At 46.2% G+C, this 26317-nt stretch overlaps 1 pseudogene across 1 annotated transcript in view; it reads left to right on the plus strand.

The window, feature by feature from the left end:
• LOC109910219 (catenin alpha-1-like) overlaps nucleotides 1-26317 on the plus strand; it is a 248566-nt pseudogene that overhangs the window by 210443 nt on the left and 11806 nt on the right. The window contains exon 17 of the transcript XR_004204173.1: nucleotides 19163-19297. The product of XR_004204173.1 is annotated as a catenin alpha-1-like (transcript). The remainder of the gene's footprint in view (nucleotides 1-19162; nucleotides 19298-26317) is intronic.

Genomic DNA, 26317 nt, shown 5'->3' on the forward strand with positions numbered 1-26317 from the left:
GTGTTAGACACTACGGCTGTTGACCCGAGCCCTATTCCCTGTGAGGATCTCTGCCTCATAATGTTATAATGAGCAGCCCACCTCCTGTGTTAGACACTACGGCTGTTGACCCGAGCCCTATTCCCTGTGAGGATCTCTGCCTCATAATGTTATAATGAGCAGCCCACCTCCTGTGTTAGACACTACGGCTGTTGACCCGAGCCCTATTCCCTGTGAGGATCTCTGCCTCATAATGTTATAATGAGCAGCCCACCTCCTGTGTTAGACACTACGGCTGTTGACCCGAGCCCTATTCCCTGTGAGGATCTCTGCCTCATAATGTTATAATGAGCAGCCCACCTCCTGTGTTAGACACTACGGCTGTTGACCCGAGCCCTATTCCCTGTGAGGATCTCTGCCTCATAATGTTATAATGAGCAGCCCACCTCCTGTGTTAGACACTACGGCTGTTGACCCGAGCCCTATTCCCTGTGAGGATCTCTGCCTCATAATGTTATAATGAGCAGCCCACCTCCTGTGTTAGACACTACGGCTGTTGACCCGAGCCCTATTCCCTGTGAGGATCTCTGCCTCATAATGTTATAATGAGCAGCCCACCTCCTGTGTATTTAAGCAGCTCTTAGATCTCCCATGTAACACTCTAGGAGGAGATGCCTGCCATGTCTATCACCAAGTAATACAGCACGCCTGCTACCAGCCGATGGTCTGATCCAGAACAGAGTGGAGGAAGGTGGGGGGGGGGGGGGGCATGGGTTTTATAGCCTTTGCCCCGACGTGGCTTATTAATTTTAATGAATACAATTGTATCCTTCAAAGACAGCAGATGGGCACCATACAGGAGTGTATGTGCGCCCGTCAGTCTGTGCGCATGTTTGTGTGTGTTAAACCAGGTGAACGCTCAGCCTTATCCAACCAGGTGAACGCTCAGCCTTATCCAACCGGGCTAAACCAGGTGAACGCTCAGCCTTATCCAACCAGGCTAAACCAGGTGAACGCTCAGCCTTATCCAACCAGGCTAAACCAGGTGAACGCTCAGCCTTATCCAACCAGGCTAAACCAGGTGAACGCTCAGCCTTATCCATCCAGGCTAAACCAGGTGAACGCTCAGCCTTATCCAACCAGGCTAAACCAGGTGAACGCTCAGCCTTATCCATCCAGGCTAAACCAGGTGAACGCTCAGCCTTATCCAACCAGGTGAACGCTCAGCCTTATCCAACCAGGTGAACGCTCAGCCTTATCCAACCAGGTGAACGCTCAGCCTTATCCAACCAGGTGAACGCTCAGCCTTATCCAACCAGGTGAACGCTCAGCCTTATCCAACCAGGTGAACGCTCAGCCTTATCCAACCAGGTGAACGCTCAGCCTTATCCAACCAGGTGAACGCTCAGCCTTATCCAACCAGGTGAACGCTCAGCCTTATCCAACCAGGTGAACGCTGAACCTTATCCAACCAGGCTAAACCAGGTGAACGCTCAGCCTTACCCAACCGGGCGAACGCCCAGCCTTACCCAACCGGGCGAACGCCCAGCCTTACCCAACCGGGCGAACGCCCAGCCTTACCCAACCGGGCGAACGCCCAGCCTTACCCAACCGGGCGAACGCCCAGCCTTACCCAACCGGGCGAACGCCCAGCCTTACCCAACCGGGCGAACGCCCAGCCTTACCCAACCGGGCGAACGCCCAGCCTTACCCAACCGGGCGAACGCCCAGCCTTACCCAACCGGGCGAACGCCCAGCCTTACCCAACCGGGCGAACGCCCAGCCTTACCCAACCGGGCGAACGCCCAGCCTTACCCAACCGGGCGAACGCCCAGCCTTACCCAGAGGGTTGTGGGTGGAAAGTGGGGATTGGAGAGAGATGAGATAGAGAGCAGTGGGTTGGGAGTAGTTAGATGGAGGGCAGTGGGTTGGGAGTAGTTAGATGGAGGGCAGTGGGTTGGGGAGTAGTTAGATGGAGGGCAGTGGGTTGGGAGTAGTTAGATGGAGGGCAGTGGGTTGGGAGTAGTTAGATGGAGGGCAGTGGGTTGGGAGTAATTAGATGGAGGGCAGTGGGTTGGGAGTAGTTAGATGGAGGGCAGTGGGTTGGGAGTAGTTAGATGGAGGGCAGTGGGTTGGGAGTAGTTAGATGGAGGGCAGTGGGTTGGGAGTAGTTAGATGGAGGGCAGTGGGTTGGGAGTAGTTAGATGGAGGACAGTGGGTTGGGAGTAGTTAGATGGAGGACAGTGGGTTGGGAGTAGTTAGATGGAGGACAGTGGGTTGGGAGTAGTTAGATGGAGGGCAGTGGGTTGGGAGTAGTTAGATGGAGGGCAGTGGGTTGGGAGTAGTTAGATGGAGGGCAGTGGGTTGGGAGTAGTTAGATGGAGGGCAGTGGGTTGGGAGTAGTTAGATGGAGGGCAGTGGGTTGGGAGTAGTTAGATGGAGGGCAGTGGGTTGGGAGTAGTTAGATGGAGGGCAGTGGGTTGGGAGTAGTTAGATGGAGGGCAGTGGGTTGGGAGTAGTTAGATGGAGGGCAGTGGGTTGGGAGTAGTTAGATGGAGGGCAGTGGGTTGGGAGTAGTTAGATGGAGGGCAGTGGGTTGGGAGTAGTTAGATGGAGGGCAGTGGGTTGGGAGTAGTTAGATGGAGGGCAGTGGGTTGGGAGTAGTTAGATGGAGGGCAGTGGGTTGGGAGTAGTTAGATGGAGGGAAAGGGGAGTAATGAGGAAAGCTTGTATCTTCAGAGATCTGAGCCCATTAAGAATGCAGGTGTTTAATTAGCCGGGTAATTACCAGGTGGAGAAGGGTGCTAATTTATTTACATGTTGGTACTATATTTAGGCTGCCGTCTTGATGAGGGAGAGACTGGAGATAACACACTACAGTCAGGTTGGACGGACCTAGCTGTGTACACATTAGCATAACTATTAACAGTAGTTTACTGTATCTAGAGTAACGGTTTGGATCATTTACAGTAGCATGACTATTAACAGTAGTTTACTGTATCTAGAGTAACGGTTTGGATCATTTACAGTAGCATGACTATTAACAGTTGTTTACAGTATCGAGAGTAACCGTATGGGTCATTTACAGTAGCATGACTATTAACAGTAGTTTACTGTATCTAGAGTAACGGTTTGGATCATTTACAGTAGCATGACTATTAAGTTGTTTACAGTGTCGAGAGTAACCGTATGGGTCATTTACAGTAGCATGACTATTAACAGTTGTTTACAGTGTCGAGAGTAACCGTATGGATCATTTACAGTAGCATGACTATTAACAGTTGTTTACAGTATCGAGAGTAACCGTATGGGTCATTTACAGTAGCATGACTATTAACAGTTGTTTACAGTATCGAGAGTAACTGTTAGGAACATGGTGAGACACCGTTATGTATCTCTATATTAACAGTATGGTGAGACACCGTTATGTTCTGTATCTCTATATTAACAGTATGGTGAGACACCGTTATGTATCTCTATATTAACAGTATGGTGAGACACCGTTATGTATCTCTATATTAACAGTATGGTGAGACACCGTTATGTATCTCTATTACAGTATGTGACTTAGCTTATATTACAGTATGGTGAGACACCGTTATGTATCTCTATATTAACAGTATGGTGAGACACCGTTATGTATCTCTATATTAACAGTATGGTGAGACACCGTTATGTATCTCTATATTAACAGTATGGTGAGACACCGTTATGTATCTCTATATTAACAGTATGGTGAGACACCGTTATGTATCTCTATATTAACAGTATGGTGAGACACCGTTATGTATCTCTATATTAACAGTATGGTGAGACACCGTTATGTATCTCTATATTAACAGTATGGTGAGACACCGTTATGTATCTCTATATTAACAGTATGGTGAGACACCGTTATGTATCTCTATATTAACAGTATGGTGAGACACCGTTATGTATCTCTATATTAACAGTATGGTGAGACACCGTTATGTATCTCTATATTAACAGTATGGTGAGACACCGTTATGTATCTCTATATTAACAGTATGGTGAGACACCGTTATGTATCTCTATATTAACAGTATGGTGAGACACCGTTATGTATCTCTATATTAACAGTATGGTGAGACACCGTTATGTATCTCTATATTAACAGTATGGTGAGACACCGTTATGTATCTCTATATTAACAGTATGGTGAGACACCGTTATGTATCTCTATATTAACAGTATGGTGAGACACCGTTATGTATCTCTATATTAACAGTATGGTGAGACACCGTTATGTATCTCTATATTAACAGTATGGTGAGACACCGTTATGTATCTCTATATTAACAGTATGGTGAGACACCGTTATGTATCTCTATATTAACAGTATGGTGAGACACCGTTATGTATCTCTATATTAACAGTATGGTGAGACACCGTTCTATATTAACAGTATGGTGAGACACCGTTATGTATCTCTATATTAACAGTATGGTGAGACACCGTTATGTATCTCTATATTAACAGTATGGTGAGACACCGTTATGTTCTGTATCTCTATATTAACAGTATGGTGAGACACCGTTATGTATCTCTATATTAACAGTATGGTGAGACACCGTTATGTATCTCTATATTAACAGTATGGTGAGACACCGTTATGTATCTCTATATTAACAGTATGGTGAGACACCGTTATGTATCTCTATATTAACAGTATGGTGAGACACCGTTATGTATCTCTATATTAACAGTATGGTGAGACACCGTTATGTATCTCTATATTAACAGTATGGTGAGACACCGTTATGTATCTCTATATTAACAGTATGGTGAGACACCGTTATGTTCTGTATCTCTATATTAACAGTATGGTGAGACACTGTTATGTTCTGTATCTCTATATTAACAGTATGGTGAGACACTGTTCTGTATCTCTATATTAACAGTATGGTGAGACACCGTTATGTATCTCTATATTAACAGTATGGTGAGACACCGTTATGTATCTCTATATTAACAGTATGGTGAGACACCGTTATGTATCTCTATATTAACAGTATGGTGAGACACCGTTATGTATCTCTATATTAACAGTATGGTGAGACACCGTTATGTATCTCTATATTAACAGTATGGTGAGACACCGTTATGTATCTCTATATTAACAGTATGGTGAGACACCGTTATGTTCTGTATCTCTATATTAACAGTATGGTGAGACACCGTTATGTTCTGTATCTCTATATTAACAGTATGGTGAGACACTGTTATGTTCTGTATCTCTATATTAACAGTATGGTGAGACACTGTTCTGTATCTCTATATTAACAGTATGGTGAGACACCGTTATGTATCTCTATATTAACAGTATGGTGAGACACCGTTATGTATCTCTATATTAACAGTATGGTGAGACACCGTTATGTATCTCTATATTAACAGTATGGTGAGACACCGTTATGTATCTCTATATTAACAGTATGGTGAGACACCGTTATGTATCTCTATATTAACAGTATGGTGAGACACCGTTATGTTCTGTATCTCTATATTAACAGTATGGTGAGACACTGTTATGTTCTGTATCTCTATATTAACAGTATGGTGAGACACTGTTCTGTATCTCTATATTAACAGTATGGTGAGACACCGTTATGTATCTCTATATTAACAGTATGGTGAGACACCGTTATGTATCTCTATATTAACAGTATGGTGAGACACCGTTATGTATCTCTATATTAACAGTATGGTGAGACACCGTTATGTATCTCTATATTAACAGTATGGTGAGACACCGTTATGTATCTCTATATTAACAGTATGGTGAGACACCGTTATGTATCTCTATATTAACAGTATGGTGAGACACCGTTATGTATCTCTATATTAACAGTATGGTGAGACACCGTTATGTATCTCTATATTAACAGTATGGTGAGACACCGTTATGTATCTCTATATTAACAGTATGGTGAGACACCGTTATGTATCTCTATATTAACAGTATGGTGAGACACCGTTATGTTCTGTATCTCTATATTAACAGTATGGTGAGACACCGTTATGTTCTGTATCTCTATATTAACAGTATGGTGAGACACCGTTATGTATCTCTATATTAACAGTATGGTGAGACACCGTTATGTATCTCTATATTAACAGTATGGTGAGACACCGTTATGTATCTCTATATTAACAGTATGGTGAGACACCGTTATGTTCTGTATCTCTATATTAACAGTATGGTGAGACACCGTTATGTATCTCTATATTAACAGTATGGTGAGACACTGTTCTGTATCTCTATATTAACAGTATGGTGAGACACCGTTATGTATCTCTATATTAACAGTATGGTGAGACACCGTTATGTATCTCTATATTAACAGTATGGTGAGACACCGTTATGTATCTCTATATTAACAGTATGGTGAGACACCGTTATGTATCTCTATATTAACAGTATGGTGAGACACCGTTATGTATCTCTATATTAACAGTATGGTGAGACACCGTTATGTATCTCTATATTAACAGTATGGTGAGACACCGTTATGTATCTCTATATTAACAGTATGGTGAGACACCGTTATGTATCTCTATATTAACAGTATGGTGAGACACCGTTATGTATCTCTATATTAACAGTATGGTGAGACACCGTTATGTATCTCTATATTAACAGTATGGTGAGACACCGTTATGTATCTCTATATTAACAGTATGGTGAGACACCGTTATGTATCTCTATATTAACAGTATGGTACATAGAGACACAGAGAAACACATGCTTGGCAGTGTCTCTCTCCAGCGTGCTAGTACACTTCTGAGGTTGTTGTCTCTAGCATGTATATCAGTGATTCCATAGCAGGGTGGAGTGGGGCTGAGGTCAGGTTCTGGGTTTCGTACGGGGTATGAAATCAGCAAAACACATTCTACCAGAACCTTATTAAAGTGTAAAGTACTCTGGAGTAGTGGAGGGAGCGATGAGCTGGGGTTGTTAAGTCAGACCCAGTACAAAGGTCTGTACTGCAGTTCATTAACAATTTACAGTTCTCTATTACTTCTCTCTCTCCTCTCCTCTCTTCTCTCTCTCTCTCTCCTTCCTTCCCTCCCCCTCTTTTCTCCCTCTCCTTCTCTTCTCTCTCCTCCCTCTCCAGCTCTCCTCTCTTCTATCTCCTCTCTTCTCTCTCTTCTCTCTCTCTCTTCTCTCTCTTCTCTCTCCCTATTCTCTCTCCTCTCTCTCTCTCTCTCTCTCTCTCTCTCTCTCTCTCTCTCTCTCTCTCTCGTCTCTCTCTTTCTCTCTCTCTCTCCGTCTCTCTCTCTCCGTCTCTCCTCTCTCCTCCCTCTCCTCTCCTCTCCTCTCTCCTTCTCCTCTCTCTCTCCTGTCTCCTCACTCTCTCTCTCTCTCTTTCCTCTCTCTCCAGCTCTCTTCTCTCTCTCTCCTTCTCTTTCTCTCTCCTTCTTTCCCTCCCCCTCTTTTCTCTCTCTCCTTCTTTCCCCCTCTACATGTGGCACCTTATAAGAATTCAAGCTGAGCCGTGCTGGTCAAAAAAAAATAAAAATGTAATTGAGATTTATCTTGTAAGTGGGTGAGTCACCATGTGGTCCATAAATATCCCACACACTTCCCTGCCCTGTGACTGCCTGCCCTGTGACTGCCCCACACACCTGCCTGCCCCACACACCTGCCTGCCCTGTGACTGCCCCACACACCTGCCTGCCCTGTGACTGCCCCACACACCTGCCTGCCCTGTGACTGCCCCACACACCTGCCTGCCCCACACACCTACCTGCCCTGTGACTGCCCCACACACCTGCCTGCCCTGTGACTGCCCCACACACCTGCCTGCCCCACACACCTGCCTGCCCCACACACCAGGGTTTCCATTAGGAGAATGTGGCACCGTTATAGGGCTGTGAATGTGGCACCGTTATAGGGCTGTGAATGGGGCACCATTATAGTGCTGTGAATGGGGCACCGTTATAGGGCTGTGAATGGGGCACCGTTATAGGGCTGTGAATGGGGCACCGTTATAGGGCTGTAAATGTGGCACCGTTATAGGGCTGTGCATGTGGCACCGTTATAGGGCTGTGAATGGGGCACCGTTATAGGGCTGTGAATGGGGCACCGTTATAGGGCTGTGAATGGGGCACCGTTATAGGGCTGTGAATGGGGCACCGTTATAGGGCTGTGAATGGGGCACCGTTATAGGGCTGTGAATGGGGCACCGTTATAGGGCTGTGAATGGGGCACCGTTTAGTATCTCCAGGCCTACAAGCTCTTTAGAAGAAGAACAGAATGTCCTGCTGTATGTTGTCTGGTTATGGGCCATTCCATTAGGCTGTAGGCTTCTTCATTTAGCAGACTAGATACGTTTAGAAGTCCCCTGCCATTACTTTGTAGTTAGAAGAATATAACTGAATTGATCTGAATAAAATAGATAGGATATTTTTCCCGTTCTGGAGCCAGTGCGTGTATAAAGTGACTTATGTAATCGTGATCATTTGAAACGGGTCCTATATGATCTATAGTTATTTGGCAACTTGACTTGTGAATGACAGAAGCCTTAGAATTTCTTAGAAATCAGAACATACAGTTCATTAGGAAACATTTACAACCTTTTTCCCCACCAATCTACACACAGTACTCCATAATAACTAAAGCGAAAACAGGTTTTTAGACATTTTTGCAAATTTATTAAAAAAATAAAAAACAGATCCTGTTTCCATTGATCATCCTTGAGTTGTTTCTACAACTTGATTGGAGTCCACCTGTGGTAAATCAATTTGATTGTACATGATTTAGAAAGCCACAGACCTGTCTATATAAGGTCCTACAGTTGACATGTCAGAGAAATAAAAACACGATTGTGTCTGGGGGAAGTGTATCAAAAAATGTCAGCAGCATTGAAGGTCCCCAACCTCCATTATTCTGAAATGGAAGAAGTTTAGAACCACCAAGACTCTTCCTAGAGCTGGCCGCCCGGCCACACTGAGCTCCAGAGTTCCTCTGTGAAGATGGGGGAACCTTCCAGAAGGACAACCATCTCTGCAGCACTCCACCAATCAGGCCTTCATGTAAGAGTAGCCAGGCGGAATTCACTCCTCAGTAAAAGTCACATGACAGCCTGCTTTGAGTCTGCCAAAAGGCACCTAAAGACTCTCAGACAATGAGTAACAAGATTATCTGGACTAATGAAATCAAGATTGAAGTATTTGGACTGAATGCCAACTGTCACATCTGGAAGAAACCTGGCACCATCCCTACTGTGAAGAATAGTGCTGGCAGCATCATGCTGTGGGGATGTTTTTCAGCGGCAAGGACTGGGAAACTAGTCCGGATCAAAGGAAAGAGGAACGGGGTATCATTATGGGGTATTGTGATGTCATTATGGGGTATTGTGTGTAGATTGAGGAAAGTTAACGAAATATGGAACAAGTCAAGGGGTCTGAATACTTTCCGAAACCCTGTTTATAGGCAGCATGATGTGACTGTAGGCTATTGATTATTTGAGAAAGCCCTGTTTATAGGTAGCATGATGTGACTGTAGGCTATTGATGATTTGAGAAAGCCCTGTATATAGGTATCATGATGTGACTGTAGGCTATTGATGATTTGAGAAAGCCCTGTATATAGGCAGCATGATGTGACTGTAGGCTATTGATGATTTGAGAAAGCCCTGTTTACTGCACACCCTGTTCTCTCAAGTGATCATGTTTGTACTTCTCAATTCAATATTGACTTTACAAATATGTACAATTAGTTTCAAGTGAGAATGACCCCTTATGAAATGGAGGCAGGAAGTCGGGCAGGGGGGAAAATACATGTGTTCCATATGCACTCGAATAGCGAATGGAGGTCATGACCATGTTCCTGTAGCTACCCAGTACTCTGTATGCCTTGGGCTATCCAACCTTGTTCTTGTAGCTACCCAGTACTCTGTATGCCTTGGGCTCTCCAACCCTGTTCCTGCAGCTACCCAGTGTTTGCCTTGGGCTATCCAACCCTGTTCCTGTAGCTACCCAGTACTCTGTATGCCTTGCGCTATCCAACCCTGTTCCTGTAGCTACCCAGTACTCTGTATGCCTTGGGCTGTCCAACCTTGTTCCTGTAGCTACCCAGTACTCTGTATGCCTTGGGCTATCCAACCTTGTTCCTGTAGCTACCCAGTACTCTGTATGCCTTGGGCTATCCAACCCTGTTCCTGTAGCTACCCAGTACTCTGTATGCCTTGGGCTATCCAACCCTGTTCCTGCAGCTACCCAGTGTTTGCCTTGGGCTATCCAACCCTGTTCCTGTAGCTACCCAGTACTCTGTATGCCTTGGGCTATCCAACCTTGTTCCTGTAGCTACCCAGTACTCTGTATGCCTTGGGCTATCCAACCTTGTTCCTGTAGCTACCCAGTACTCTGTATGCCTTGGGCTATCCAACCTTGTTCCTGTAGCTACCAAGTACTCTGTATGTCTTGTGCTATCCAACCTTGTTCCTGTAGCTACCCAGTGCTTAATTTTGCAAAACCAAATTAAGTCTGTTCGGGAACATCGATAGTAACATGTTTTATCATGACAAAATGTATTTCATTAAATTGACAGCCCCTCTCTCTGCGTGCCGGTAAAGGAATGAAGGAGAGAGAGGAGGACATTGAAACGTCACGGTGGTGGATTTCTGTAGCTAAAGGTAATAGTGTTACCCTATTCATTATTAAAATAAAACGCCCTGTTTACGAGACTATTCCAAATTAAATACAAATTCATTATAATTGTAGGCTCTGTAAACCGCCCTGCACAGTCAATGAACCGACAGCATAGTCGTCCCCCCCCACCACACAGTCAATGAACCAACAGCATAGCCCCCCACCACCACACAGTCAATGAACCAACAGCATAGCCCCCCCCCCACCACACAGTCAATGAACCAACAGCATAGCCCCCCCCCACCACCACACAGTCAATGAACCAACAGCATAGCCCCCCCCACCACCACACAGTCAATGAACCAACAGCATAGCCCCCCCCACCACCACACAGTCAATGAACCAACAGCATAGCCCCCCCCCCACCACACAGTCAATGAACCAACAGCATAGCCCCCCCCCCACCACACAGTCAATGAACCAACAGCATAGCCCCCCCCCCCACCACACAGTCAATGAACCAACAGCATAGCCCCCCCCACCACCACACAGTCAATGAACCAACAGCATAGCCCCCCCCCCACCACCACACAGTCAATGAACCAACAGCATAGCCCAGGCCTATACGTTCTCTCCCAGACTCATGGATAGATCATTTTTATTTATTTATTTTTATTTTACCTTTATTTAACCAGGTAGGCCAGTTGAGAACAAGTTCTCATTTACAATTGCGACCTGGCCAAGATAAAGCAAAGCAGTTCGACAGATACAACGACACAGAGTTACACATGGAGTAAAACAGACATACAGTCAATAATACAGTATAAACAAGTCTATATACAATGTGAGAAAATGAGGTGAGAAGGGAGGTAAAGGCAAAAAGGCCATGGTGGCAAAGTAAATACAATATAGCAAGTAAAATACTGGAATGGTAGTTTTGCAATGGAAGAATGTGCAAAGTAGAAATAAAAAAATAATGGGGTGCAAAGGAGCAAAATAAATAAATTAATTAAAATTAAATACAGTTGGGAAAGAGGTAGTTGTTTGGGCTAAATTATAGGTGGGCTATGTACAGGTGCAGTAATCTGTGAGCTGCTCTGACAGCTGGTGCTTAAAGCTAGTGAGGGAGATAAGTGTTTCCAGTTTCAGAGATTTTTGTAGTTCGTTCCAGTCATTGGCAGCAGAGAACTGGAAGGAGAGGCGGCCAAAGAAAGAATTGGTTTTGGGGGTGACTAGAGAGATATACCTGCTGGCCCGTGTGCCACAGGTGGGAGATGCTATGGTGACCAGCGAGCTGAGATAAGGGGGGACTTTACCTAGCAGGGTCTTGTAGATGACATGGAGCCAGTGGGTTTGGCGACGAGTATGAAGCGAGGGCCAGCCAACGAGAGCGTACAGGTCGCAATGGTGGGTAGTATATGGGGCTTTGGTGATAAAACGGATTGCACTGTGATAGACTGCATCCAATTTGTTGAGTAGGGTATTGGAGGCTATTTTGTAAATGACATCGCCAAAGTCGAGGATTGGTAGGATGGTCAGTTTTACAAGGGTATGTTTGGCAGCATGAGTGAAGGATGCTTTGTTGCGAAATAGGAAGCCAATTCTAGATTTAACTTTGGATTGGAGATGTTTGATATGGGTCTGGAAGGAGAGTTTACAGTCTAACCAGACACCTAAGTATTTGTAGTTGTCCATGTATTCTAAGTCAGAGCCGTCCAGAGTAGTGATGTTGGACAGGCGGGTAGGTGCAGGTAGCGATCGGTTGAAGAGCATGCATTTAGTTTTACTTGTATTTAAGAGCAATTGGAGGCCACGGAAGGAGAGTTGTATGGCATTGAAGCTTGCCTGGAGGGTTGTTAACACAGTGTCCAAAGAAGGGCCGGAAGTATACAGAATGGTGTCGTCTGCGTAGAGGTGGATTTGTAATGTAGCAGAAGGTAACCAGTCCATCCACTATGCATAATAATACAATCCACACTCAAACTAATTCTAGTAATCCCCTTATAGGTTAGACCAATTATGGACCAAAGACAAGTTGTTATTATTATTTATTTGGTACCCCCCCCCCATGTGTAATATGCTGTAGGCTATGAATTGTGTACCGACACAATCATTATTTTAATATGTATATTATTTTTCTCAGGCTTGGCTCAAAGGCCTATGTCTTGCCGGGTGTCTTGCCGGGTGTCTTGCCGGGTGTCTTGCCGGGTGTCTTGCCGGGTGTCTTGCCGGGTGTCTTGCCGGGTGTCTTGCCGGGTGTCTTGCCGGGTGTCTTGCCGGGTGTCTTGCCGGGTGTCTTGCCGGGTGTCTTGCCGGGTGTCTTGCCGGGTGTCTTGCCGGGTGCCTTATAGGGTGTCTTGCCGGGTGCCTTATAGGGTGTCTTGCCGGGTGCCTTATAGGGTGTCTTGCCGGGTGCCTTATAGGGTGTCTTGCCGGGTGCCTTATAGGGTGTCTTGCCGGGTGCCTTATAGGGTGTCTTGCCGGGTGCCTTATAGGGTGTCTTGCCGGGTGCCTTATAGGGTGTCTTGCCGGGTGCCTTATAGGGTGTCTTGCCGGGTGCCTTGCCGGGTGCCTTATGGGGTGCCTTATGGCGTGCCTTATGGGGTGCCTTATGGGGTGCCTTATGGGGTGCCTTATAGGGTGTCTTGCCGGGTGCCTTATAGGGTGTCTTGCCGGGTGCCTTATAGGGTGTCTTGCCGGGTGTCTTGCCGGGTGCCTTATAGCGTGCCTTATGGGGTGCCTTATAGGGTGTCTTGCCGGGTGCCTTATAGGGTGTCTTGCCGGGTGCCTTATAGGGTGTCTTGCCGGGTGCCTTATAGGGTGTCTTGCCGGGTGCCTTATAGGGTGTCTTGCCGGGTGCCTTATAGGGTGTCTTGCCGGGTGCCTTATAGGGTGTCTTGCCGGGTGCCTTATAGGGTGTCTTGCCGGGTGCCTTATAGGGTGTCTTGCCGGGTGCCTTATAGGGTGTCTTGCCGGGTGCCTTATAGGGTGTCTTGCCGGGTGCCTTATAGGGTGTCTTGCCGGGTGTCTTGCCGGGTGCCTTATAGCGTGCCTTATGGGGTGCCTTATAGGGTGTCTTGCCGGGTGCCTTATAGGGTGTCTTGCCGGGTGCCTAATAGGGTATTTAAAAAAATAAAATAATGTAACCACACTTCATGCCTCTTGGATTACTTTTTAGTTAAACAACTCACTTATACATATGAGTATGAATAAATACATTAATATACTAAGCACTATTAACCTGCCACCTCTTATTCTACTCACTCAGCATTTATATTAAATGATCTCGACTTAGAATCAGCTAGATGTTTTATGCCCCTGAAGGGCTAATGGGAGGCTTCAATTATCAGTTTAGAAATAAACATTGTAGCTTTTTAAATTTTATTTTAATGGATTGTGTTTAGTAGTATTGCTCAGTGACTGGCCTATAACAGCATGTTTAGTGGTATTGCTCAGTGACTGGCCTATAACAGCATGTTTAGTAGTATTGCTCAGTGACTGGCCTATAACAGCATGTTTAGTATTATTGCTCAGTGACTGGTCTATAACAGCATGTTTAGTGGTATTGCTCAGTGACTGGCCTATGACAGCATGTTTAGTGGTATTGCTCAGTGACTGGCCTATGACAGCATGTTTAGTATTATTGCTCAGTTACTGGTCTATGACAGCATGTTTAGTAGTATTGCTCAGTGACTGGTCTATAACAGCATGTTTAGTGGTATTGCTCAGTGACTGGCCTATGACAGCATGTTTAGTATTATTGCTCAGTGACTGGTCTATAACAGCATGTTTAGTAGTATTGCTCAGTGACTGGCCTATGACAGCATGTTTAGTGGTATTGCTCAGTGACTGGCCTATAACAGCATGTTTAGTGGTATTGCTCAGTGACTGGTCTATAACAGCATGTTTAGTATTATTGCTCAGTGACTGGCCTATAACAGCATGTTTAGTGGTATTGCTCAGTGACTGGCCTATAACAGCATGTTTAGTATTATTGCTCAGTGACTGGTCTATAACAGCATGTTTAGTGGTATTGCTCAGTGACTGGTCTATAACAGCATGTTTAGTGGTATTGCTCAGTGACTGGCCTATGACAGCATGTTTAGTGGTATTGCTCAGTGACTGGCCTATGACAGCATGTTTAGTATTATTGCTCAGTGACTGGTCTATAACAGCATGTTTAGTATTATTGCTCAGTGACTGGTCTATAACAGCATGTTTAGTGGTATTGCTCAGTGACTGGCCTATGACAGCATGTTTAGTATTATTGCTCAGTGACTGGCCTATAACAGCATGTTTAGTGGTATTGCTCAGTGACTGGTCTATAACAGCATGTTTAGTATTATTGCTCAGTGACTGGCCTATGAAAGCATGTTTTACTCCAGCAGCAACGAGGTGCAGCAGCAGCTCTGTCTGACAAGTGTTAAATAAGAAGCAATGGCGTCTAATGAAAATACACACCTCCCAATTTATTTACCGGTCAATCAGATTGAGGCGCCCCCCCCTCCCCACACAACACACACAAAAGGGCTTTATTTCAGACCTAAATGTGCCACAGCACTCCTTCAGACGATCCCACAGGTGGTGTGGGGGTCCTGGGCTGGCGTGGTTACACGTGTTGTGTGGTTGGAGGCGGCTTATGGTAGAGAAATGAACATTCAATTCTCTGGCAACAACTCTGGTGGATATTCCTGCAGACAGTATGCCAATTGCATGTCCCTCAAAATTGTATACATCTGTGGTGTTGTGTGACGAAACTGCCTCTTTTTGTCCCGACACAAGGTGCACCTGTGTAATGATAATGCCGTTTAATCAGCTTCTTGAAATGCCACACCTGTCAAGTGGTTGGATTATCTTGGCAACAGTGATAATGGAATGTTATACAAGACTGCCTCTTTTTTTTTTGACAAACATTGGATTTTTAACATTAAATAACATTGTAACAATGTGTTGTAGGCCTGAGTTAGATAGTTAAATACTGTGTCGACACAGAAACATTGCTCTCCTGAACCTCCCACCTCCATGTCCCTAATGGCGCCCCATTCCCTATATGGGTGCACCCCTTTTTGACCATGGGCATTAGCGCTTCGAGCTCCATTAAGCATCAGATGAGCTGTTAAGCCCGTTTTAGACACAGTTTGAGTGACAGCGACGATGCCCCCCCCCCCCCCCCTCAGTGACTGGTCTATAACAGCATGTTTAGTGGTATTGCTCAGTGACTGGCCTATGACAGCATGTTTAGTGGTATTGCTCAGTGACTGGCCTATGACAGCATGTTTAGTGGTATTGCTCAGTGACTGGTCTATAACAGCATGTTTAGTGGTATTGCTCAGTGACTGGTCTATAACAGCATGTTGTAGATGAGCATGTCAGATGAGCTGTTAAGCCCGTTTTAGACACAGTTTGAGTGACAGCGACGATGCCCCCGATGTCATAGGTTATGTCCCATATAGTACCCTGTTACCTATATACTACACTACTGTTGACCGGGACCCATAGTGCAGCCATGGCCAGTGTTCATTGTAGATGTAGTGAGTCTTCATCATACTGTGTTTCACCCCTGTAGATGTAGTGAGTCTTCATCATACTGTGTTTCACCCCTGTAGATGTAGAGAGTCTTCATCATACTGTGTTTCACCCCTGTAGATGTAGTACATCCTCATCATACTGTGTTTCACCCCTGTAGATGTAGTGAGTCTTCATCATACTGTGTTTCACCCCTGTAGATGTAGTGAGTCTTCATCATACTGTGTTTCACCCCTGTAGATGTAGAGAGTCTTCATCATACTGTGTTTCACCCCTGTAGATGTAGTGAGTCTTCATCATACTGTGTTTCACCCCTGTAGATGTAGTACATCCTCATCATACTGTGTTTCACCCCTGTAGATGTAGTACATCCTCATCATACTGTGTTTCACCCCTGTAGATGTAGTGAGTCTTCATCATACTGTGTTTCACCCCCACATACCAATTAGTGTGTTATATCTATGCGTGGGTAACAGAGCAGTATGTTTGGGCTGTCCAGACTTCACGGCCAGGCTTACATCAAAAGACAGTGGCTCCCGCAGCACATCAGACTTAATCAGTGTCATGCACACACACACACACACACACACACACACACACACACACACACACACATATAAGTACTCACACACACACACACACACACACACACACACACACACACACACACACACACACACATATAAGTACTCACACACTCTCAGGCCCTCTCTCTGGGTTCTCTGGGAGATCTGATGACTGGGCGGGTATCCATTAACTCTGTTGACAGGCAGTGGCTGGTACACACCAAACCAGGAAAATATAGCCTTTTCTATTCCACCAGGCCTGACCCTCCCCACCAGGCCTGACCACCAGGTCTGACCCTCCCCACCAGGCCTGACCAACAGGCCTGACCCCCCCCACCAGGCCTGACACTCCCCACCAGGCCTGACACTCCCCACCAGGCCTGACACTCCCCACCAGGCCTGACACTCCCCACCAGGCCTGACCCCTCCCCACCAGGCCTGACCCCTCCCCACCAGGCCTGACCCCTCCCCACCAGGCCTGACCCCTCCCCACCAGGCCTGACCCCTCCCCACCAGGCCTGAGCCTCCCCACCAGGCCTGAGCCTCCCCACCAGGCCTGACCCTCCCCACCAGGCCTGACCCCTCCCCACCAGGCCTGACCCCTCCCCACCAGGCCTGACCCCTCCCCACCAGGCCTGACCCCTCCCCACCAGGCCTGACCCCTCCCCACCAGGCCTGACCCCTCCCCACCAGGCCTGACCCCTCCCCACCAGGCCTGACCCCTCCCCACCAGGCCTGAGCCTCCCCACCAGGCCTGAGCCTCCCCACCAGGCCTGACCCTCCCCACCAGGCCTGACCCCTCCCCACCAGGCCTGACCCCTCCCCACCAGGCCTGACCCCTCCCCACCAGGCCTGACCCCTCCCCACCAGGCCTGACCCCTCCCCACCAGGCCTGACCCCTCCCCACCAGGCCTGACCCCTCCCCACCAGGCCTGACCCCTCCCCACCAGGCCTGACCCCTCCCCACCAGGCCTGACCCTCCCCACCAGGCCTGACACTCCCCACCAGGCCTGACACCTCCCCACCAGGCCTGACCCCTCCCCACCAGGCCTGACCCCTCCCCACCAGGCCTGACCCCTCCCCACCAGGCCTGACCCCTCCCCACCAGGCCTGACCCCTCCCCACCAGGCCTGACCCCTCCCCACCAGGCCTGACCCTCCCCACCAGGCCTGACCCCTCCCCACCAGGCCTGACCCCTCCCCACCAGGCCTGACCCCTCCCCACCAGGCCTGACCCCTCCCCACCAGGCCTGACCCCCCCCCACCAGGCCTGACCCCCCCCCCCACCAGGCCTGACCCCTCCCCACCAGGCCTGACCCCTCCCCACCAGGCTTGCTGTACACATTAAAATGCTGCTGTGTCAGTAACTGTAATATGGTGAATTGGCATTTCCTGTGTGTGTGTCCTGAAAGGTCATGGAAGACTGGCTGTGGTTGGGCACACACACACACACACACACTCTCTCTCCAGTGTCCAGACTCTGCCCGTATGTCCTAGTTTAACCCCCTCTCTCTCTCCAGTGTCCAGACTCTGCCTGTATGTTCTAGTTTAACCCCCCTCTCTCTCTCTCTCTCTCTCCGTCTGTCTGTCTGTCTGTCTGTCTGTCTGTCTGTCTGTCTGTCTGTCTGTCTGTCTGTCTGTCTGTCTGTCTGTCTGTCTGTCTGTCTGTCTGTCTGTCTGTCTGTCTGTCTGTCTGTCTGTCTGTCTTGTCTGTTGTCTGTGTGTCTGTGTGTCTGTGTGTCTGTGTGTCGGTCTCTCGGTCTCTCCAGTGTCCAGACTCTGCCTGTATGTCCTAGTTTAACCCCTCTCTCTCTCTCTCCAGTGTCCAGACTCTGCCAGTATGTCCTAGTTTAACCCCTCTCTCTCTCTCTCTCTCTCCAGTGTCCAGACTCTGCCTGTATGTCCTAGTCTAACCCCCCTCTCTCTCTCTCTCTCCAGTGTCCAGACTCTGCCTGTATGTCCTAGTTTAACCCCCCCCTCTCTCTCTCTCTCTCCAGTGTCCAGACTGCCTGTATGTCCTAGTCTAACCCCCCTCTCTCTCTCTCTCTCCAGTGTCCAGACTCTGCCTGTATGTCCTAGTTTAACCCCCCTCTCTCTCTCTCTCTCTCCAGTGTCCAGACTGCCTGTATGTCCTAGTCTAACCCCATCTCTCTCTCTCTCGGTCTCTCCAGTGTCCAGACTCAGCCTGTATGTCCTAGTCTAACACCATCTCTCTCTCTCTGTCTCTCTCCAGTGTCCAGACTGCCTCTATGTCCTAGTCTAACCCCATCTCTCTCTCTCTCGGTCTCTCCAGTGTCCAGACTGCCTGTATGTCCTAGTCTAACCCCATCTCTCTCTCTCTCGGTCTCTCCAGTGTCCAGACTGCCTGTATGTCCTAGTCTAACTCTCTCTCTCTCTCTCTCTCTCTCTCTCTCTCTCTCTCTCTCTCTCTCTCTCTCTCTGTCTCTCTGTCTCTCTGTCTCTCTGTCTCTCCAGTGTCCAGACTCAGCCTGTAAGCAGGACCTGTTGGCCTACCTGCAGCGTATTGCTCTGTACTGCCACCAGCTCAACATCTGTAGTAAGGTGAAAGCAGAGGTCCAGAACCTGGGAGGAGAGCTCGTGGTCTCTGGGGTAAGAACTGATGTGTTTTACATGTCTAGTGGTAAGAGCTGGGTGAGTCTCTAAACGCTTTGCACACCTGGATTGTCAAATATTTGCACATAATTAGTTTTTCAAAAGAAAAAAGTTTGTTTAGTTGGTGGTTGATCATTGTTGACAGCTGTTTTCAAGTCTTGTCATGTATTTTCAAGCCAAGTTATGTCAAAACTGTAACTTGGCCACTGAGGAACATCCAATGTCATCTTGGTAAGCAACTCCAGTGTAGATGTGGCCTTGTGTTTTAGGTTATTGACCTGCTGAAAGGTGAATTCATCTCCCAGTGTAGATGTGGCCTTGTGTTTTAGGTTATTGACCTGCTGAAAGGTGAATTCATCTCCCAGTGTAGATGTGGCCTTGTGTTGTAGGTTATTGTCCTGCTGAAAGGTGAATTCATCTCCCAGTGTAGATGTGGCCTTGTGTTGTAGGTTATTGTCCTGCTGAAAGGTGAATTCATCTCCCAGTGTAGATGTGGCCTTGTGTTGAAGGTTATTGACCTGCTGAAAGGTGAATTCATCTCCCAGTGTAGATGTGGCCTTGTGTTGAAGGTTATTGTCCTGCTGAAAGGTGAATTAATCTCCCAGTGTAGATGTGGCCTTGTTGTAGGTTATTGACCTGCTGAAAGGTGAATTCATCTCCCAGTGTAGATGTGGCCTTGTGTTGTAGGTTATTGACCTGCTGAAAGGTGAATTCATCTCCCAGTGTAGATGTGGCCTTGTTGTAGGTTATTGTCCTGCTGAAAGGTGAATTCATCTCCCAGTGTAGAGTTGGCCGTGTTGAAGGTTATTGTCCTGCTGAAAGGTGAATTCATCTCCAGTGTAGATGTGGCCTTGTGTTGTAGGTTATTGTCCTGCTGAAAGGTGAATTCATCTCCCAGTGTAGAGTTGGCCGTGTTGAAGGTTATTGTCCTGCTGAAAGGTGAATTCATCTCCCAGTGTAGATGTGGCCTTGTGTTGTAGGTTATTGACCTGCTGAAAGGTGAATTCATCTCCCAGTGTCTGGTGGAAAGCAGACAACCAGGTTTTCCTCCAGGATTTTGAAGCTGGTTAGCTCTATACAGTTTATTTGTAATGTCCTTAGTCCTTGCCGATGACAAGCATACCCATAACATGATGCAGCCACCACCATGCTTGAGCATATGAAGTGGTACTCAGGGATGTGTTGTGTTTGCCCCAAACTTAACACTTTCTATTTGCAGTATTACTTTACTGCCTTGTTTCAAACAGGATACATGTTTTGGAATATTTGTATTCTGTACAGGCTAACTTCTTTTCACTGTCATTTAGGTTATTATTGTGGAGTAACTACAATGTTGTTGATCCATCCTCAGTTGTCTCCCATCACAGCCATTAAACTCTGTAACTGTTTTAAAGTCACCATTGACCTCATGGTAAAATCCCTGAGCGGTTTCCTTCCTCTCCGGCAACTGAGTTAGGAAGGACGTCTGTAGCATTGTAGTGACTGGGTGTATTGATACACCATCCAAAGTGTAATTAATAAATTCACCATGTTCAAAGGCATATTCAATGTCTGTTTTGTTTGTTAACCCATCTACCAATAGGTGCCCTTCTTTGCGAGGCATTGGAAAACCTCCCTGGTCTTTGTGGTTGAATCTGTGTTTGAAATGCACTGCTCGACAGGCACCTTAAAGATAATTGTAAACACCACTATTGCGCACAGTTAGTCCATGAAGCTTATTGTGAGTGTTTTACTCCTGAATGTATTTTGGCCACAACAAAGGGGCTAAAATACTTATTGACTCAAGACATTTCGGCTTTTAACGTAAAATTATTTTGTAAACAGTTGTTGAAACATGATTCTTGGTCATTATATGGGGTATTGTGTGTAGACCAGTGACACAACATCTCAATTTAATCCATTTTAAATTCAGGCTGTAACACAACAAAATGTAGAGTAAGTCAAGGGGTCTGAATACTTTTTGAAGACACTGTACACGCTGTGTAGTCTAGCTTTACGTTGTTATTGACACTGTACATGCTGTGTCCTGCTGTGTAGTCTAGCTTTACGTTGTTATTGACACTGTACATGCTGTGTCCTGCTGTGTAGTCTAGCTTTATGTTGTTATTAACACTGTACACGCTGTGTAGTCTAGCTTTATGTTGTTATTAACACTGTACATGCTGTGTAGTCTAGCTTTACATTAACACTGTACATGCTGTGTAGTCTAGCTTTATGTTGTTATTAACACTGTACATGCTGTGAAGTCTAGCTTTACATTGTTATTACCACTGTACATGCTGTGTCCTGCTGTGTGGTCTAGCTTTATGTTGTTATTAACACTGTACATGCTGTGAAGTCTAGCTTTACATTAACACTGTACATGCTGTGAAGTCTAGCTTTACGTTGTTATTACCACTGTACATGCTGTGTCCTGCTGTGTGGTCTAGCTTTATGTTGTTATTAACACTGTACATGCTGTGTAGTCTAGCTTTATGTTGTTATTAACACTGTACACGCTGTGTAGTCTAGCTTTATGTTGTTATTAACACTGTACATGCTGTGTCCTGCTGTGTGGTCTAGCTTTACATTGACATTGTACATGCTGTGTGGTCTAGCTGTACATTGTTATTGACATTGTACATGCTGTGTAATCTAGCTTTACATTGTTATTGACATTGTACATGCTGTGTAATCTAGCTTTACGTTGTTATTAACACTATGCATGCTGTGTGGTCTAGCTTTACATTGACACTGTACATGCTGTGTAGTCTAGTTTTACATTGTTATTGTCACTGTACATGCTGTGCCCTGCTTCTAGAGCCGCTGACCCCGGTACACACATACCAGTCAGCATGGGTTCCCTTCTAGAGCCGCTGACCCCGGTACACACATACCAGTCAGCATGGGTTCCCTTCTAGAGCCGCTGACCCCGGTACACACATACCAGTCAGCATGGGTTCCCTTCTAGAGCCGCTGACCCCGGTACACACATCATACCAGTCAGCATGGGTTCCCTTCTAGAGCCGCTGACCCCGGTACACACATCATACCAGTCAGCATGGGTTCCCTTCTAGAGCCGCTGACCCCGGTACACACATACCAGTCAGCATGGGTTCCCTTCTAGAGCCGCTGACCCCGGTACACACATACCAGTCAGCATGGGTTCCCTTCTAGAGCCGCTGACCCCGGTACACACATCATACCAGTCAGCATGGGTTCCCTTCTAGAGCCGCTGACCCCGGTACACACATCATACCAGTCAGCATGGGTTCCCTTCTAGAGCCGCTGACCCCGGTACACACATCATACCAGTCAGCATGGGTTCCCTTCTAGAGCCGCTGACCCCGGTACACACATCATACCAGTCAGCATGGGTTCCCTTCTAGAGCCGCTGACCCCGGTACACACATCATACCAGTCAGCATGGGTTCCCTTCTAGAGCCGCTGACCCCGGTACACACATCATACCAGTCAGCATGGGTTCCCTTCTAGAGCCGCTGACCCCGGTACACACATCATACCAGTCAGCATGGGTTCCCTTCTAGAGCCGCTGACCCCGGTACACACATACCAGTCAGCATGGGTTCCCTTCTAGAGCCGCTGACCCCGGTACACACATACCAGTCAGCATGGGTTCCCTTCTAGAGCCGCTGACCCCGGTACACACATACCAGTCAGCATGGGTTCCCTTCTAGAGCCGCTGACCCCGGTACACACATACCAGTCAGCATGGGTTCCCTTCTAGAGCCGCTGACCCCGGTACACACATACCAGTCAGCATGGGTTCAAATCCCACCCAGGGCTCTTCTGACTCACACCTGGCCTTCTCTTTCTCTGTTCCATCTGTTTTAGAGAACTATGTTTGAGAATCCTGCTGAATGACAATAAGAACTGTCTACCACTTGTTCTGCCTCGTTAGCCTGGGAAACGGGCAACACATTGATCTGCCTTGTTAGCCTGGGAAACGGGCAACACATTGATCTGCCTTGTTAGCCTGGGAAACGGGCAACACATTGATCTGCCTTGTTAGCCTGGGAAACGGGCAATACATTGATCTGCCTTGTTAGCCTGGGAAACGGGCAACACATTGATCTGCCTTGTTAGCCTGGGAAACGGGCAACACATTGATCTGCCTTGTTAGCCTGGGAAACGGGCAACACATTGTTCTGCCTGGGAAACGGGCAACACATTGTTCTGCCTGGGAAACGGGCAACACATTGATCTGCCTTGTTAGCCTGGGAAACGGGCAACACGTTGATCTACAGCCCACTTCTTACATTGCTGTCATTAATTCTGCCAAATTGCCAACGACCTGTAAATGAAGTGTAAGCTGATATGTTAATTACAGAAATAGAACAAGCACAGAACGGCATGGTATAATTATCAACATATCAGATGAACTACCGTGTAAATAGTCAAAACATCTCATTTCCATCCACGTTCTGCTACCTCGCACCACTGGTGGAAAACGGTCTCCATTCTCATACTGGAGTAAATGTTAAGATACCTTAATAGAAAATGACTCAAGTAAAAGTGAAAGTCAGTAAAATACCACTTCAGTAAAAGTCTAAAATTATTTCGTTTTATACCTAAGTATCAAAAGTAAAATATTAATAAAATAATATATAAATTAAGCAAACCAGACGGCACAATTAAATTTTTGAAAATCAGCTGGGTTTTTTTTGGGGGGGGGGGGGGGGTTTAGGTCAGGGGCACACTCCAAAACTCAAATATAATTTACGAAGCGTTTGTGTTTAGTGAGTCCTCCAGATCAGAGGCAGTAGGGATGACCAGGGATGTTCTCTGTTTAGTGAGTCCTCCAGATCAGAGGCAGTAGGGATGACCAGGGATGTTCTCTGTTTAGTGAGTCCTCCAGATCAGAGGCAGTAGGGATGACCAGGGATGTTCTCTTGATAAGTGGGTGAATTGGACCATTTTCCTGTCCAAACGTAATGAGTACTTTTGGGTGTCAAGAGAGAATGTAGGGAGCAAGTTTGCAAAAATGTCAATAGTAAAGTACAGATACCCCCAAAAACTACTTAATTAGTACTTTAAAGTATTTGTTCTTAAGTACTTTACACCAGTGCCTCAAAGTAACCTTGGGTTTCATCCACCTTCTGTTACCTTAAAAGAACCTTAGTGTACGTTCCAAATGACACCCTATTTCATATATAGTGCACTTCTTTTGACCAGAGTCCATACTACTCAGGTCAAAAGTAGTGTACTACATAGGGAATAGGGTGCCGTTTGTGTCTGCGCTCTAAAGTGGACAGAAGACTTGACTTTTTGAAACTAAACTTTTAACTAAGCTAATATTTTCACTTCGATTTCCTTCCGTGAGTTGAGAAAACCGTTTTACCCCTTTAGTGAGTCGTATTATAAACTAAACATTTCATCCTCCTTTCTGCTCATTTCACTTTAAAATTACTCCATTGAAGTCATCCACTGGTTCCTTTTCTCAATTTCAAAGCAAATCCGTAATTTAATATTTCTTAGCCTCATTAAATAACTGGATTTAAACTTAATAACCCAATAAATTGCTTCCCTTTTTAACTAATGATTCATTTCCTTGCCTTGTATAATTTACAGACGGTGTTTGATACAGATAATAACAGAATAAAGAAGTAAAAATGAGATAAATAACAGATTTATAAAAGTATTTGTTTGCATCAAGTTGACACCCTAATTTTCTGAGTGCACTACGTTTGACCAATGCTCTGGTTAAAAGTAGTGTGCACTATATGGATGCAGCCTTAATATAAATAGTCTTCCCTTCGCTGTTTCCTTTCCTGTTTCCTTTCCTGTTTCCTTTCCTGTTTCCTTTCCTGTTTCCTTTCCTGTTTCCTTTCCTGTTCTCTCTTAAAGAGACTCGTGTCCCAAAATGCCTTTCCTTTCTCCCAGTTGCTTAGTCACTGGCTTAAATGGATTCTTTGGAGATTTTGACAATGGTATCTACTAGCATGCTAGCAGTTACCAAAGACATCTGGTCATTGCGCTAATGCTAGCTAGCAATTGCGCTAATGCTAGTTTGAAACTTCCTTCAGGCTGCACGCAGAGACATAAACATGGTATCCATGAGTTCATTTGACTCTGGGGGGGAAATTGATAAAGGGCTTCATTGCCAAAATCCTAAAGTATCCCTTTAAGATAACATCCTGCCAGAAGATATTGACTTTTTAGGAAGAGCCTTAAAACCGCTCTCCAATCCGCCATCCCAGCATCTCGTTTCCCTACTCCTCTTGTCCCGTGGATCTGAAACATAGTGGTAGGGTGAGTCCCAGTTGGCACCCTGTTCCTTATAGTGCACTACTTTTGACCAGTGAACCACATAGTGAGTGTAGGGAATAGGCTGCCATTTCAGACACTCCCAGTTTATTCCAACAATAGCAGTTTCTACCAAGGCCTGTGTTCCAAATGGCACTATACACTTTAAAATGCATGACTTTTTACCAGGTCAAAGCTATGATCCCTGATTTGACGTCACTTGTTAAATCCATTTCAATCAGTGTAGATTAAGTTGAGGAGACAGGTTGAAGAAGGATTTTTAATCCTTGAGACAACTGAGACAATGATTTGATTGACAAAAGATTGAAGTACCTTTTGAACAGTGGTATGGTAGTAGGTGCCAGGCGCACCGGTTTGTGTCAAGAACCACAACGCTGCTGAGTTTTTCACACTCCACAGTCTCCTGTGTGTATCAAGAATGGTCCACCACCAAAATGACATTCAGCCAACTTGACACAACTGTGGGAAGCATTGGCGTCAACATGGGCCAGCGTCCCTGTGGAATGCTTTCAATACCTTGTAGAGTCCCATTCCCCGATGAATTGAGGCTGTTCTGAGGCCCTGGTCCGGCTCCAGACTCATTTGGGTGAGGTTGTTAATTCACCATCTCAAATTAGAGCAACGCCTCTGTCCTTCAGTGCAACACCTGGGACCTCATGCAGGAACGCTCACATTTTAAACAGCTCAATTGTCTTTACTTGATTCCCTAATAATCTCTTCCTTCCCTGCTTCTCTAAATGTATTGGAGAG

Source organism: Oncorhynchus kisutch, linkage group LG19 (genome assembly GCF_002021735.2).
Source record: "Oncorhynchus kisutch isolate 150728-3 linkage group LG19, Okis_V2, whole genome shotgun sequence".
NCBI lineage: Eukaryota > Metazoa > Chordata > Actinopteri > Salmoniformes > Salmonidae > Oncorhynchus > Oncorhynchus kisutch.